Genomic DNA, 15,251 nt, shown 5'->3' on the forward strand with positions numbered 1-15,251 from the left:
ATGCTACTTCTTCACACTATTACTTATAATAGTTCCAGACTTTGCTCCAAGAAAATAAATAAAAAATAATGCAAGTATTCAAATTTAAAGAAAACTTAAGGAAAATCAGTTGGTTCTGTACAAACTTAGACGTAAAACTAAAAGATAATAAAAATTACAATTAAGAAACTCTTCTGTTTTAGAGTAATCACTTTAAGATGAAAGAAACTTCAAGATGAAAGAAGACAGAAACTTCTCAGTTTAAGTGCACTCACAGAGGAGTGCCAACTTTCAGGATCTGATAAGCCGGACAGTAGGAATTCAGTGGTAAGAACATATGTTAGAAAGTGACATCTAATGGTGAACTGTAATAATACAACTTAACCCTGTGAGATTACACAAAGACTCAGACAAAACAACAAAATTTGTCATTCTTACACACTTAAAAAAAAAATACATAGTTGCCCACTTTGTGTAAGGCACTGTGCTAAACATAATGAAGTATTGAAAAATGTATAAATAATGGCCAGGCATGGTGGCTCATGCCTGTAAACCTAGCACTTTGGGAGGCCGAGGCAGGAAGATTGCTTGAGGCCAGCAGTTCAAGACCAGCCCGAGTAAAATCAAGACCTCATCTCTATAAAAATTAGGAAAAAAAAATTAGTCGGGCATGGTGGCACATGTCTGTAGTCCCAGGTACTCAGGAGGCTGAGGCAGGAGGATCACTTGAGCCCAGAAATTTGAGGTTGCTTTGAGTTGTAATGACACCACTGCACTTTAGAATAGGTGACTGAATGAGATCCTGTCTCCAAAAAAAAAAAAAAAAAAAGTAAAAATACTGATGCTTGCCAAAAAATAACCTAAAACCAGTAGAGAAAATTTGGCATATGCATGGAACTATGAATTGTACAGTGATATATGACATATAAATTGTCCACAATATGAAAATTCGGATGGCGAGACATTACTTCTAGCTTCAGTAAAAATTAAGCAGAAAGAAAGAGATATCTTCTGCAAAATGGTAAATATATGGAAAAATATGAGAGCCAATCTTTTCCTTTCTTAATTTCTTTAAAAGATAATTGGCTGCTTAAAGCAAAAATAATAATTGGTAGGTGTCAGGTTTATAATACATGTAGAAGTAAAATACATGAGAACCACAACAAACAGATGGGAAAGGGGGAATAAACAGAATTATACTATTGCAAATCTCTTACATTTTTTGTGAAGTGGTATTATGTTACAATGTTATATATTATATATTGTAAATGAATTATATTAATTCATGGGAGACTATGGTACATTAAGCATGCATATTGTAATTTCTAGAACACTAAGGAATAATACAAATAGGTATAGCTAATATATAATGAAACATAAGTTTTTTCAAAATACACATATATAAAATTGTAAATAATTTGTTCGGAACTATCAAACATGAAGCAGCAAAGCTAACATTTCTAAATAATATTAAAATAGGAAACACAACTATTTATAGAATATAACAAGCAGAAGAACACAGTGGGAACCAATGGCAAAAACTCTAAAAGTGATGTCACATATTCCTAGAAATGATTAAAATCGAGATTAAAGAATGATGCAATGCTACACACCTCAGGAAAAGAGATGTAATGTTAAAATCAAAGATCTGTGAGCTCTGCCTGAATCAAGACACAGAAAGCAGACACACCTTGCAATACAGGTACGCTGTGGGGAGGGTCATTCGCACTAGAAGCCCAAGTAGGGAAGCAAAAGCAACAGGGCCAGGAGGTGGCGGAGGAGAAGAGCGACCTTTTCACTGCTGCCTTCGCGGGAGCGAGCGGCGTGGAAGGTTCTGCAGGGCGGGGAGTCGGCATCTCAGCTCCGGGGGCTGCAGAAACCAAGGCCGCGGTTTTGTTCCTGGCCGCCTGCGGCCCGCGGCGGGGACTGTAGACGCCGGCGCGGCTGCGGGCGGCCCTGGCTGAGCAGCGCCGGGAGCTGCAGCACAAGGAGCGTTTCGCTTCCAAGAACCGGAACCGGGATGGCGCTTCCGCCACTGAAGTGGACGCGGCTCCCGGCGCCCCGGAGGCCCTTGGAGGAGGAGGGAGGCTTTGGCTCCAGCCGGGTCTGCGGCTTCTCCCACCCGGAGTCCCAAGTCTCGGAGGAGGCTGACGAGCCGCACCGCGCGAGCCCTTTTAGCCGAACTGAGTAACGCGCGGTCGAGCCACGCGGCGACCCCAGCGCCCTGCGGCCCGAGGCCCGCGGCTGCCAGTTGCTCTGCGACCCAGGGTCGCCCCCGTGTCCCTGCAGGACCGCAGCGACTGCGTGCTGGCCGAGGCCGGCGACAGCCCCGCATCACAGCACGGGAGACTCCCGCGTCTTCCCGCAGGCGGGCAGCGGGGCCATGGTGGAGGGCCGCAGTGGGACCCAGGCCGCCCCTTCCACCTGGACCTCCCCGGGGGTGGACAGAGACCCCAAGGGCTCTGGTTTAGACAGGAGCAAAAATAACTGGAACGACGCTGACGATTTCAACTGGCTGGCCCGGGATGTGGCCTCCCCACACCGGAGTATCCTTCCTGAAGGTGAGCCAGGATCCAGTGGGACTAAGCAGTTGCCACTCTGTTCTTCCCTCCTACCACACAGTTTCCACGTGGGCCTGGCTCCAGCAAATGGGGGCCCTAAGTTTACCTACTGGTGTCACATTGTACATGTATTCTGTATTTTAAAGCTTGAGATTGTCACAGGCTCCTACTTGTGGTTTACATTAAATTCCCGACAGGTATTAAAAAAAAAGAAAAAAAGCCCAAGGAGAACATTACAAAGAATGCAAGGGAAAGACAAATCCAAGTTAGGTGAATACAATGAAGTTTGGGGCATACTATAAAAGTATCTAAAACAGCTTGACCTATTAAGACAAGATTTCTTTAAAGTATAACCACTGACATTCTCTTACAAAATCTAAATTTATTCATTGATTTAACATATAATTCACATTCGCCTGTTATAACACCAGGAGCTCTTCTACACTCTAAGGATGCAGCAATAAACAAAGAGACAAAAATCCTTCTCTAATCCAGTAAATATGGTTAATGACGTGACTAGATACAAGAAAAGAATTGTAATTTGGATGTTTACCAATAAAAAGAAAATTAGATCCTATGTGTAGACAGTTGATCATGTAAGGTCCTTGTTGATACAGCCAAACCAACTTTTCAGCCCATTCTTACCTGGATGTGTATCCTATCACTATTAAACTGTACTATTCACATTCCCAAATATGCCCCCAAACCTCACACCTCTAGCCCTTTGTTTATGCTGTTCTCTCTTCTGGAATGTTCTCCTCTGCCCCGTTACTAATTAGTAAAACCTGTCCTTTCTAGGACTTACTCTAATCCAATCTTCCCTGATCAAACTAAATCAAACTCAATTGTCTTTTGTATTCTAACAGTAATTTGTTTATATCTCTCTCACAAATTTATTGCCTGTACACATAACTATATATTCCTCAAAATAATTCTTTTAATTCAACTAAGACAAGACATATCATTTATTTTTACATCTAATGTCTTTCAAGGTGCCTAGCACAGGTTTCAACATGTTAAATCTGCAATACAAAATTTTTAAACTCAACTTTTTCAGCCATTAGGTAAACAAGGTCCTAGAGTAAGCCTTCATTTCGGTTTTATCAAAGACTGAGACATCAAAAAGGAAGACCAAAACCAGAAGACTTGCAGAGATCATTGCTATAGTCCTCAATCTTTTTTCTGCTCAAATGCATTTGAGGAATACAACAGACTCCTTTCAGTAAAAGTAGCTCATGACCCTCAAAAATAAAACACAGAAAACTTGTAACTTTAAATGAGGCCCCAGGCGACACTGACACTCTCTACCCTGCAAACGCAGGCTCACCGCAGCCCCTTGGTCACAGCAGCGTCGTATTTTGCACCCACACAAGCTTTACACAAACAGCAGGGAAAAGGGGAGAGAAAAGGAGAAGGCAAGTCAGGAAAACCTTTAAAATGGGCAAAATTGAACAATCTGCTTGGGGATATACATGTATGTGAAAATTGTTTTAATGCAAGAGAACGATAAACACAACAGGCAGGAGAGCAGCGAGGGGACAGGGAGGGGACAGGGAGGAGATGGGGAAGCCACATTCGAAGTCACACCATCAAACAGGTTCTGAGTTTTACTTGTAATATGTTCAAGTTTTTGCTTTCTTAGTATGTTGCATAAAATGAATGTAAAAATATTTTCAAACATTTGCATCAAATATTACATAAAATTAAAAAATCCCATTTGTTTTGGATGCACATTTCATTGTTACTTAGATAAGTCTGAACTTTCCGCAAAAGTCTACCAGCAATTTTAAATTATTTTTCATTCCTTGTCTATTCATACCATTTTCCCATTTATGTATTAATTTTTCATATACTTTTCTCTTTGACTTTTTTTTTTTTTTGAGACAGAGTCTTGCTCTGTTGCCCAGGCTAGAGTGAGTGCCGTGGCATTAGCCTAGCTCACAGCAACCTCAAACTCCTGGGCTTAAGTGATCCTCCTGCCTCAGCCTCCCGAGTAGCTGGGACTGCAGGCATGCACCACCATGCCCAGCTAATTTTTTCTATATATATTTTTAGTTGGCCAGATAATTTCTTTCTATTTTTAGTAGAGACAGGGTCTCACTCTTGCTCAGGCTGGTCTCGAACTCCTGACCTCAAGCGATCCACCCGCCTCAGCCTCCCAGAGTGCTAGGATTACAGGCATGAGCCACCACGCCCAGCCTCTTTGCCTCTTAAGAAACATTAAATATAATTATACTGAAATCTAGCTATGTATCCCTTTATCACTGTTTTGTGATCAAAATTCCTTCCACACTCAAATCAGACAAATGGTTGTATTTTCCTCTGGTTTTTATCATTTGTTTTTTAATATTAACTTTTTAAGGAATTACTTTTTAAAAATTATTAATAAACTTTATTTACTTTTTTTAAATTGAGGCAAGGTTGCCTGGGCGAGAGTGCAGTGGTGTCATCAGTCGTCACAGCTCACTACAGCCTCAAACTCCAGGGCTCAAGGATCCTCCTGCCTCAACCTCTCGAGTACTTGGGACTACAAGTGCCACCCCAGCACACCTAATTTTTTAAAAATTTTTGGTAGAGCCAGAGTCTCATTATTGCCAGGCTGGTCTCAAACTCGTGGGTCAGGCTATCCTCCTGCCTTGGCCTCCCAAATTGCTAGGATTACAGGTGTGAGTTACTGCACCCAGCCTTAAACTGTCTTGTGTAGAGCAGTTTTAGGTTCACAGCAAAATTGAGTGGAAAACACAAAAGAGTTTCCATATAATCCCTGTCCCAGCATATGCTCAGTGGCTCTCTTTATCGACACTCCATACCACAGTGAGACATTTGTTATCACTGTGACTCAAAGTCCATGGTTTGCATCAGGGCTCACTCTTGCTGTTGTACATTCTGTGGGTTTTGACATATGTATAACAAGTATGCACCACTGTAGTACGTACAGAATAGTTTCAGTGCCTTAAACATCCTCTGTGCTCCACCTGTTCATCCCTCCCCTCCCCCCAACCCCTAACATTTTTACTATCTCCATAATTTTGCCTTTTCCAGAATGTCATATAGTTGAAGTGATGCAGTATACTGCCTTTTCTCATTGGCTTCTCTCACTAAGTAATATGCATTTAAGTTTACTCCATGTCTTTTCGGGGCTTGACAGCTCATTACTTCTTAGCACTGAATAACATTCCACTGGCTGAATATAACAGGGTTTATTTATCCACTCACCTACTCAAGGAGATCTTGGTTGCTTTTAAATTTTGGCAATTATGAATAAAGCTGCTATAAACATCTATGTGCTGGTTTTTATGTGCTCATGAATTTTCAATTCATTTGGGTAAATAACTGCTAGATCATAGGGTCATAGTATGTTCAGCTTTGTAAGCAACAGCCAAACTGTCTTCCACAGTGGCTGCATCATTTTGCGTTCCCAGCTTCAATGAATGAGCGTCCCTATGGCTCCATTTGCTTGCCAGCATTCACTGTTACCAGTGTTTTGGATTTTGGCCATTCTAACAGGTGTGTCATACCCCATTGGTGTTTAACTTTCCATTCCCTAATGACATGCGATGTTAAACATCTTTTCATATGTTTATTTGCCACCTGTACATCCTCTTTGGTGAGGTGTCCATCTTTGCCCATTTTTTAACCATGTAGTTCATTTTGTTATTGTTGAGTTTTAAGAGGTTCCTGTATATTTTGGTTAGCAATTCTTTACCAGATGTCTTTTGCAAATTTTCTCCCAGTCTGTGCCTTGTCATCTCATTCTCTTGATACTGCTTTTCACATAAAAAAAGTTTTGAATTTTACCCCAGTCCAGCTTTTCAATTCTTTTTTTTTCCATAGATCATGCCTTTGGTGTTGTATCTAAAAAGTTATTGCCATACCCAAAGTCATGTAGGCTTTCTCCTATGTTTTCTAGGAGTTTTATAGTTTTGCACTTAGGTCTCTGATCCATTTTTAGTTAACTTTTGTGAAGGGTGTAAGGTCCCTGCCCAGATTTTGTTTGTTTTTGGTTTTGTTTTGTGAGTGGATGTCTGGTTGTCCCAGCATCTTTTCTTGAAAGGCCTGTTTTGCTGCACTGTGCTGCCTTTGCAGCTCTGCCATTTGACCACATTCATGTGGGCCTGGCTCTGGGCTCTCTGTGCTGCTCTGTTTATTCATTTGCCTTTTCTTTCACTGAGGCCACACTGTCTGAGCCCGTGAGTAGCTTTACCGTGAGTCTCATAGTCGGGTACTGTCAGTCCTCCAACTTTGTTATTCTTCAATATTGTGTGGACTAGTCTGGGTCTTCTGCCTCTGCATATAAACTTTAGAATCATTTTTTATGCATCCATTTATTCCTTCTTGAATGGTTTTCGATTCTTCAGGAAGATCCAGGTTTCTAACCTATATAATTTTCCTCTGAAGAACTTTTAAAATTTCTAATAAGGCAGGTAACTGGCAAGAAATTCCCTCAATTTTGTCTGTCTAAAAAAGTCTGTATTTTTACTTTTTATGGAAGATATAGCTTTGCCGGATACAGAATTCTAGGTGGGTGGATTTTTTTTCTTTCAATACATTGAATATTTCACTCCACTCTTCTTGCTCAGTTTCTGAGGAAAAAGACATAGTTCTTAACTTTGCTCCTTTATAGGAAAGGTTTTTTAATTTCCTGACATTTGAATATCATATGCTTAGGTATTTTTGGCATTTATTCTGCTTGACGTTCTCTGAGCTTCCTGGATCATTGGTGTGGCGTCGACATTAATTTGGTGAAATCTCAGGCACTAGTGCTTCAAATATTGCTTCTGTTCCTTTCTTTCTTCACTTCCAGCATTCCCATTACACATACATTACACCCTTTGTAGCTGCCCCACAGTTCTAGAATATTCTATTCTGGGTTTGGGTTCCCCCACCCCCAACTTTTTTCTCTTTGCTTTTCAGTTTTGAAAGTTTCCAACTGTCAAGCTCTGAGAGTATCCTCAGCCCTGTCCTGTGAGCCTATGAAAAGCAGTCTACATTTTGCTATAGCGTTTTTTATCTCTAGCACTTCTTTTTGGTTTCTTTTTAGAATTTCTACCTCTATGCTTAGATCACAAATCTAACCTTGCATGTTGCTTATTTTTTGCCTTCAAGTCCTTACCATTTAATCATGGCCTTTAATAATTCCTGGTCTGATTATTCCAACATTTCTGCCATTCTGACTCTAATTCTGGTGGTTGTTTAGTCCCTTCAAACTATTTTTTACCTTTTAGTAGGCCTTGCACTTCTTTGTTGAAAGGCAAACATGATGTATTGGGTAAAAGAAACCAGGGCACACAGGCCTTCAGTAATGCAGTGTGAGGTGTGGGAGGGAGGCATTCCCAGCCCTGTCACCAGACTGCAGTCTTTGGTGAGCCTGTGTCCTGCACTGTGAACTTCACCCATGCTTCACAGTCCCCCCTTGGGTGGCACAGGATGGCTGGAGTAGGCTGAAGTTGTTTACTTCCCTTCCCCCAGTAGAACAACAGAGGGGCTGGAGTTGGGTACTTCCCTGCCCCTAGGTAGGTTATGCTCTGCTAAAATCACCTCTCCTGAGGGTAGGCCTTGTGAGGAACAGAGTGCTCCAGCATCTATCAGAATGGTTCGTTTCTCCTTTCTCACGTGAGAAGCACAAAGGGCTTTTTCTCCAGTATTCACTGTGAGGTCCTGGCGGTAAAACTCAGAAATGCACGGAGGCCTTCCCCTGTGACTCGCTCCCTCTGGAGTCTGTAACTCTGAGTTGTCCACACAGAATGTCCAGCAACTCATCAGTTACAGCTCAGGTGTTGCGACCCCAGCACTGGTTCCCGCAGAGGTTTTCTGCTTGCAGGTGTCTGCTGTGAGGAGCTGGGATTCTTTGTATCTCCCTGTCTCTTCATTTTTGGTGCAGCAGTTTGTCCTGTGGTCTGACTCTTCTATAAGAGCTAAGAGTGGGGTTTTCTTGATTGTTCAGCTCTTCAGTTGTTGTTAGGATGGAGTGGGGACTTAGGAGCTCCTGAAATGCCAGACTGGAAACCATGAAATTACTTTTTTATGTGACATTAAATGAGAATATGCAGTGTTTTCCCAAAGAGGTAACAACGGAAGTAGCATGATTTACTGAAAGATTTCCTTCTTCTCCAACAAAATATGATAAATTCCTAATCGTATATTAAACTCTTGTTTATTTAGAGACAGGGTCTCACTATGTTGCCCAAGCTGGACTTGAACTCCTAGGCTCAAGTGGTCCTCCCACCTCATCCTTCGGAGCAATGAGGATTACAGGTGTGCATCACTGCCCGGCATCGTAATTAAATTCTTATCAATGCTGGTATTACTTTCTTTGATCTGTTTGGTCTCTTATTAGTGCCCCATAATTTATTACAACTTGCATATACAAGCTACATATTTAAAAGCTACAATTGTAATTCCATGTTTTCATTCATTGCCTTATAATTATTGTATATGTACTATCTGCCCAGCAATATTGTCAGTTTTTTAAAGCATGTCATGCTTTCAACATTCTTTGTGTCCCTAATAATTTTTACCATTAAATAGACACTAAATAAACACTCACCAATTGAATACTCTCCCCAACCGACCCTGAGATAGTAATGAGTGGGCGGCTGCCGGTGGCCAGGGGAGGGGAGGGCAAGCTCCTCCTTAGTGGGTGCAGAGCTCCAGGTTTACCAAATGGCAGAGCCACTGAGATGGATGGTGATGAGAACTGTGCATTATAGATGATGTAAATACACTCAACTGTATACTTCAAATAATTAAAATAATAAATTTTGCTACATGTATTTTACCACAATAAAAATAACTGAAAGAAAAAATAAGGGGAGGAGAAATAAAGTTAGTGCTTAACAATAATAAATGGCTGGTTACTAGATCTTAAGAATAACTATCAATAACATTCCCCCAAGATCTCCAAGCAGTCAGTGTGGCAAGCACTGAATGTGGACGGTTAGCAAAGCACAGTACTTAAATTAGACTTCCTGGTAGGTTTCTGTTTGTTTGTTTATTTATTTATTTATTTATTTATTTTGGCATCAAAGTACATTAGATTAAGAACAGGAAATAACACTATGCAACATATTGATCAAGGTTCCTGATAGCAAAACAGGTCATTTTGAATCCTTTATTCGGTTTTTAAAAATGTTTTAATTATTTTTTTAGTTAAACTAGTAAAGCAAAAGTATGTTTCCAGGCTTTTGGATCTGACAGAATAGAAGTTTATAAAACAAAATGATGGGTGGGGAAATTGTCAATCTTTCATTTCTTAAACAGCTACATTGAGGCATAATGCACACTCCATACAATTTAACTATTTGAAGTATACAATTTAGTACTTGTTACATATAACATTTTTAATTTTTTTAGAAGTGTAAAACAGCATATTTTTTATTGACTACAAATATATCTGCCTCATTTAATTGCATAGTATTCCACTGAATTATTATCCCATTATTTATTAAGAATAAGCAACCAACAAGTATTCATTGGAAGGAAGGAAGGAAGGAGATGCTGAGTTGCCACTCGTGACAATGTCCACCAGATTCTCTGATCCAGATTCCTGGAGGCAGCTTACGAAACAGGCCCCCCCATCTGGCCTATTACATCATTGGCAGGAGTTGTCATTCATGCAATCAGAAAGAAAGTAGCCAAAAAGCTAACACTGAAGTGCAGTTTGTCCATCTAGTGGATTGTCTTGCCTACCCAGTTATCTTGGACAATATCTTTAACCGCTTTGGGGTAAACTCAAATAATACCAAATTTAAAAGGGTTTTCTAAAAAATTAAATGAAGTAAGAGAATTCCTATAGCCTCTTCAAAAAGTTAGTTCTGTTTCGTGCTCCTTCCAGCTGCCTGCAAGTTAAATTGAGAGAATAATATTTCATTGCCATATTTGTCACTATGTGCAAATGAGTCAAACCTAGATTGGAAAAAAAAAAAAGCTGGACTGGAGAAGTCTCAGCCAGCACAGTTGAGGTGGCAGTGCCAAAGAGGAGGAGATAGCCATATGCTCAGGTGATTGGTTACATATAAAAGGACTAAGCAGGCCGGGTGCAGTGGCTCACACCTCTAATCCTAGCACTCTGGGAGGCTGAGGCCAATGGATTGTTTGAGCTCAGCATTTCGAGACAAGGCTGAGTAAGAGCGAGACCCCGCCTCTACTAAAAATAGAAAGAAATCATATGGACAGCTAAAAATATATATAGAAAAATTGGCTGGGCACGGTGGCACATGTCTGTAGTCCCAGCTACTCGGGAGGCTGAGACAGGAGGATTGATTGAGCCCAGGAGTTTGAGGTTGCTGTGAGCTAGGCTGATGCCATGGCACTCTAGCCTGGGCAACAGAGCAAGATTCTGACTAAAAAAAAAAAAAAAAAGAAAGAAAGAAAAAGAAAAAAAAAAAGGACTAAGCAAATATGTCAATACATTGGGGATAATGTGAGCCAGGTTTCTCACTCTCAGGGAAGGGAGGTACAAATATAAAAGGGGGAAAGACTAGAATTAGAAACATCTAAGATTGGATTGTAATTGGAACTATCAGTAAAAACTCCTGGTTTCTGATTGATAGACGATAGATAGAAAAACATCTATCTGTATATAGACATAGATACATATACAGTCAGGCCTCTGTATCTGTGGGCTCTGCATCCATGGATTCAACCAACTGCAGATCAAAAATATTTGAGAAAAAAATTGTATCTGTACTGGACATGTACAGACTTTCTTCTCTTGTCATTATTTTCTAAACCATGTAAGAACTATTTGCATAACATTTACATTGCATTAGGTATTATAGGTATTATAAGTAATCTAGATATGATTTAAAGTATATAAGAGGATGTGCATAGGTTATATGCAAATACTACAACATTTTGTATCACGGACTTGAGCATCCATGGATTTTGGTATCTGTAGGAGGTCCTGGACCCAATCCCCCACTAAGGAACAAGGGACAACTATATATGTATGTATGTATACATGCACACACATACATACATATACACACAAACACAAAGATGAGTATACCAGTAGCAATGAGCATGCCAGACATCCAGACTTTGGTTTCTAAATACTATTTTCCTCAAAAGGAACCAGAGAAATGGCTAATTTCAGGGCTCAGGCAGGGAAAGTATTTAATAAGCCTAGAACATAATGTGCCATAAAGTATGGAAATTCCCAAAAGATCGTGGAGATATGTCAAAATGACACTGGAGCCAACCAAGGGGCTCCCACTGGCTAAATCTGGGACAATTTGAACATCAAAGAAATGGTATAATGAGAGCAATCATCTATAACCCATTGAATAAAATAGGAACCTAGGAGCCCATACTGATATCAATTAATAAATAAATGGGGGGTGGCAGGAAAGCTTTCCCTTACAATAGAAGGTCAACTAATAAATGTAGAAGGATGATGGAAGGGATGATTACCATTTGGTAACCCTTATAATAATTGTTTTGGTCTAGGAGTAAAACTGGATACTAATATAAATGGGTGAAAGTGTGATCAGGAACAGGATTTTTACATAGTCTCAAAATATCTCCAAACAATATGTATTCATTAACTTTCCATTGCAAAGTCTGGCAGACATCATCTTACCAAATGATAAAAGTAAATTTCATCAGCAATGGGACAAATCAACATCATGTGCCTTCTGATAGGATGCATTGAGAAGAACACAGCATCATTTCTGTGGTATTCCTGCCAAAAATGCACGTCCTGAGTACATTGGTGGTATAGTGGTGAGCACAGCTGCCTTTCAAAATGCATGTCCTAAATCCAGTCATGAGGAAACATCAGGCAAACACAAACTGATGGACATTCTGCAAAGTAACTGGCCTGTCCTCTCCAAAATATCAAGGTCATGAAAGGAAGGAGAGACTCGGAACTGTTCCAGATAGAAGGAAACTAATGAGACATGATAGTTAAATGCAACATGTGATCCTATATTGGATCCTGGATCTATAAAAGACTTTATTGGAGAAAATCAGTAAAATTTGAATGAGGTTTGTGGATTAGAATGTGCTATTGTATTAATTTCCTGATTTTGATGGGCATAATGTGATTCATGTAGAAAAGTGTCTCTATTTTTTAGGAAACAGACATTGAAGTATTGAGGGGTCCTGTGACATCATGTCTGTGACTTACTGTCAAATGGTTCCAAAAAAAATGACTTGTATCTACACAGAGAAAGAGAGAGTGATAAGGCAGAAATGGTAAATTTCTAACAACTGGGAAATCAGGCTGAGGGAACACAGGATATCTTTGTACTGTTCTTGAAACTGTTTTGAAGAGTTTAATTATTTCCACTTTAACAGTTTTGAAATATTTTTAATAACCCTATTGTAACATCCCTTTCAGAAATTTAATTCAAGATCAGTATAAAATAAGAGCATGAAGCTATTAAGAAATAAGACATACACAAAGGAAGAGAATTTATAAAGATAAACAGATAAGAGTTACTAAATATATTAAGACCTATGAATCTTGGATGCTATTTTTTAATTACATACTAAATTTTACTGTTAAAGAGCCATGGGGGGCCAGAAAAGTCCTAAGAGGTCTTTTCTTCATATATTTTTATATTAGGATCAAGAATAAAGTACAATGATCCCAAGAGGATTACGTATCAGAGAGTTCTTCTGGAGTTAACTCATAAGGTTTTTATTTTATTTCGTCATAAAACAAGTCAAGCAAATAAAAGCCTAGCTCTCTTTTTCTGCTGTGACAATGAGTCTGGTTGTCATCTGCGGCGTATGTATCACACTCTGTAAACCTGTATCTTGCTCTTGCCCTATAATCCTATCTTTCTCTCCTCAATAAACCTCATTTCCATGCTTGCCTTACAAAAAAAAAAAGCCTAGAGAAAACATCACCAGGACTTAATTTTGGACGGGGAACGAGGGAGAGGCAAGTCTCAAGGACAAAGCTTCCATTTCTGGCTTACACGGGGTACTGAAGTAAGGACTGTGGAATGAAGACTAAGTTTGCAGAAGGCAGTAGTGTGTGCGTGTGTGTGCTGAGTTCAGTTTGGGGCAGACTAAGTTCAGATGCCTTTTAGAAATCCAAGGGAAGATGCCAAGCAGCTATGTGGAGATACAGCTGAGGAGTTCAGGAGAGCACATGCCAAAGATCTGTGAGACACCCAAGAATAGTAACCAAAACCATAAATGCAGATTTACTTCCCTAGGACAGAATATGGCAGAAAGAGAACTAGGCCCCAAGAACTAAGGGCAAATCCAGGAGAGCTATCCTATAGAAATCCAGTGAAGATAGGGTTTCAAAAAGTGCAGAGTATCACTGAAAAGTCAAAAAGCAAAAGGAACTGAAAAGTCCACTAGATTTAGCAAACTGTTGGTCACTGGTGACTTTAGCAAGAGTAATATTATTTTGTTGAAATAATATTGTTCCAAATCAGATCAGGGTGGGTGAAGGAGTGAGTGACAGGTGGCGAAACTGAAACAGAAATAGAGCTCTTCCCAGAAGACAGACTGAACAAAGGGAGGAGGCACATGGGAAAGGACCTGGAAAGAGATGAGAAGGCACAGGAAGGTCTACAGTTATGCAGATTTTATCCTCATTTTAATCCAAATACGTACATATGATTTTTCAAAAATCAAACAATCCCAAACCCTGTACCCCTATTGCTGCTACCCTATGGCAATCCCTGCCCTCTATTTTAGTTTTGTTTTTTGGTACTTACCTCTGTATTTATAAGCCCCACCCTTACCTACTGATGTCCTACCTCAAGTCAATTAATCTCTTCCACATACACCCACCCCCAACACAAATGCACATACACTATCCTTCCTCTTATCTTCTCAATAAAGTCATACCCCACTTTCTAGTTAAACCAGCATTCACTGTTTTTATTTATCATTCATTCATTCGTTCATTCATTTACTTATTTATTTATTGACAGAGTCTCGCTTTGTTGCCCGGGCTAGAGTGAGTGCCCTGGCATCAGCCTAGCTCACAGCAACCTCAAACTCCTGGGCTTAAGCGATCCTACTGCCTCAGCCTCCTGAGTAGCTGGGACTACAGGCATGCGCCACCATGCCCGGCTAATTTTTTATATATATATTTTTAGTTGGCCAGATCATTTATTTCTATTTTTAGTAGAGACGGGGGTCTCACTCTTGCTCAGGCCGGTCTCTAACTCCTGACCTTGAGTGATCCACCTGCATCGGCCTCCCAGAGGGCTGAGATTACAGGTGTGAGCCACCGCGCCTGGCCCAGCATTCACTGTTTTAATTACCAGGACAACGTGCTGACACTCACAACTGCTCTGAACTCTTATCGCATCTCCAGCACCCCAAGACCCAGTGAAGACATTTTTCCAGACACAGAGCAGGGCAACTGTGGGCTCATCTTCTCTATTTACTTCCTCTCGGGACTGCAGTCTTATACTGTCTATTGCCCAGTGCCGGAAAACAACAGTCTTGTGTATTTTACCCAGTTTCATCATGGATGGTGGGAATGTAAGTCCATTAGTAGTTGCTCTGCCATGGCCAGAAGTCAAAGTGTAGACTGTCTCCTAGTACCCCTGTTTGTAGAAGGGCATCACCCACTTTCAAGACAGTTTAAATGAGAACTGTTCTCATTTGCCCTTTTCAGAAAACACACCTCAAGGCTTTTGCAGTATAGAAAAGGGTAGCGAGCTGGCTGCAGGTGCTGGGGAAGGACTCTGCACACGTAACTACCACAGACTGGGAGCAATCACCCCA

At 40.4% G+C, this 15,251-nt stretch overlaps 1 long non-coding RNA gene across 1 annotated transcript in view; it reads right to left on the minus strand.

Moving 5' to 3' along the window:
* The window catches only part of LOC123638723, a 40,439-nt gene that overhangs the window by 8,448 nt on the left and 16,740 nt on the right, over positions 1-15,251 (minus strand). The gene's annotated exons all lie outside the window — the stretch shown is intronic.

This window comes from Lemur catta, chromosome 5, assembly GCF_020740605.2.
Source record: "Lemur catta isolate mLemCat1 chromosome 5, mLemCat1.pri, whole genome shotgun sequence".
NCBI classification, from domain to species: domain Eukaryota; kingdom Metazoa; phylum Chordata; class Mammalia; order Primates; family Lemuridae; genus Lemur; species Lemur catta.